The sequence below is a fragment of the Capra hircus genome, chromosome 29 (genome assembly GCF_001704415.2).
Source record: "Capra hircus breed San Clemente chromosome 29, ASM170441v1, whole genome shotgun sequence".
Taxonomy (NCBI): domain Eukaryota; kingdom Metazoa; phylum Chordata; class Mammalia; order Artiodactyla; family Bovidae; genus Capra; species Capra hircus.
The window spans coordinates 43,895,969-43,898,573 of NC_030836.1; positions in this window are offsets into that span (position 1 = coordinate 43,895,969).

Here is a 2,605-nt window from a genome sequence, read left to right on the forward strand (position 1 = left end):
CTTTAGTGCAGTCTCTTTTTAATGGTCTGCTGCTGTTGTTTTGCTTCTATTTTTTGGCTGTGCTCCAAGGCATAATGATGTTTGTTCCCCAAGCAGAGATCAAACCCAGACCCCGTGCCCCTGCAGTGCAAGCGCCGTGTCTTCACCACAGCACCACCTGGGAAGTCTCTCTAGTACAGTCTTGAGAATCACTGCTCTAGTGATACTCTATACTTTCCTACCTCTGGACACTCCATTTCCATTTTTTAATTGTATTTTTTTTTCCACAAACAACAACAAAAAAATGAAGAGCATCTTTGGTTATAAAACTTTGAATTTTGGCTGATTTTCTTAGGATAAGAAATGCTGAGTCAAGAGGGATGAATATTTTTAAGGCTCCTGATATATAACACCAAGTTTTTCTAGAGACTCTACCAACCTACCATCCCATTACCGAAGTATGATGTCTAAGGTTATTTGATCTAAGCTGAGCCAATGGAGATTTTTGGCTCAACGAATTAGGAGATATTTTGGGGGAAGACCCTCTTCTCATCTTACCTCTGAACTCTCTCCCATTTACTGACTCATCATCACTCTCAAGCTTCCAGGAACTCACTGGGAACCTCTACCCGAAAATTCCAATTGGGTTGCCTCCAAAACTAGGTCACTTGTCTCCTTTCCATTTCTTCTCCGTTGAAATGCTCCAGATCCAGAAAACAGATCTATCACTGTGACTGGGACCATGGTAGTAACCATGATGATAACCATGGCAACCAGATTCCCTAAAGAAATCACACTGAGGGCAGAGATGACCCAGGAAACCGAGTGGGACTACAGGCCTTCCTCTCCTGCATTGGGCACAGAATGGGACACTTAGCGGCATGTGCTCGAAGCACCTGCACACCAAAGGACAAGACGAAAGAGTGACAGGCACACCTCAACGAGTAACATGGAGCAGGGGTGCCTGGAAAGCAAGGTACAAAACCAGCATTTTGGTGCTGGCAGTTACAGCTTTGAGCTTTCCTGGTAGCTCAGCTGGTAAAGAATTTGCCTGCAATTCAGGAAACCCCAGTTTGATTCCTGGATAGGGAAGATCCCCTGGAGAAGGGATAGGTACCCACTCCAGTATTCATGGGCTTCCCTGGTGGCTCAGACGGTAAAGAATCCTCCTGCAATGTGGACAACCTGGCTTCGATCCCTGGGTTGGGAAGATCCCCTGAAGGAGGGCATGGCAACCCACTCCTGTATTCTTGCCTGGAGTATCCCATGGACGGAGGACCCTGGTGGGCTAAGAGTTGGGCATGGGTGAGCAACTAACCAGTTACAGCTTTTGCACGAAAGGCTAGCTTTCGTGCCAGGTAAGTCACCCTGCTTATTTAACTTACATGCAGAGTACATCATGCGAAATGTGGGGCTGGATGAAGCACAAGCTGGAATCAAGACTGCCGGGAGTAATATCAATAACCTCAGATACACAGATGACACTACCCTTATGGCAGAAAGCAAAGAGGAACTAAAGAGCCTCTTGATGAAAGTGAAAGAGGAGAGTGAAAAGCTGGCTTAAAACTCAACATTCAAAAAACTAACATCATGGCATCTGGTCCCATCACTTCATGGCAAATAGATGGGGAAACAATGGAAATAGTACAGTTTATTTTTTGGGGCTCTAAAATCACTGCAGATGGTGACTGCAGCCATGAAATTGAAAGATACTTGCTCCTTGGACAAAAAGCTATGATCAACCTAGGCAGTATATTAAAAAGCAGAGACAGTACTTTGCCAACAAAGGTCCGTCTACTCAAAGCTATGGTTTTTCCAGCTACGGTTTTTCATGTATGGTTGTGAGAGTTGGACCATAAAGAAAGCTGACTACCAAAGAATTGATGCTTTTGAACTGTGGTGTTGGAGAAGAGCCCCTTGGACTGCAAGGAGATCAAACCAGTCCATCCTAAAGGAAATCAGTCCTGAATATTCATTGGAAGGACTGATGCTGAAGTTCCAAAACTTTGGCCACCTGATGCAAAGAACTGACTCCTTGGAAAAGACCCTGATGCTGGGAAAGATTGAAGGCAGGAGGAGAAAGGGACGACAGACGATGAGATGGTTGGATGGCATCACCGACTCGACGGACATGAGTTTGAGTAAACTCTGGGAGTTGGTGATGGACAGGGAAGCCTGGTGTGCTGCAATCCCTGGGGTCGCAGAGTCGGACATGACTGAGCGACTGAACTAAACCGAAGGAATCTCTTCCCAGGTGGCGCTAGTGGTAAAGAATCCGCCTGCCAATCCAGGACAAGAGATTCAGGTTGGATCCCTGGGTAGGGAAGATCCCCTGGAGTAGGAAATAGCAACCCACTCCAGTATTCTGCCGAGAAGCCCAAGAACAGAGGAGTCTGTCGGGCTACGGTCCATGGGATCGCAAAGAGTCAGACCTGACTGAAGACTTAGCGCAGCACCAGGGCTAACTGCGGAGCGGCGGGTAGAGCGGGCGGGGAGCCAGGCACCGGGCCGCGAGCCGGCGCTCAGGCGTTTGTGCTCAAGCTCGGACGCGCGTGCGCGCGCATAGTCAGGGACCCGACAGCCGGAAGCAGGGGGAAGTGGTGGGGTTGAACCTGGGTCTCGCGCA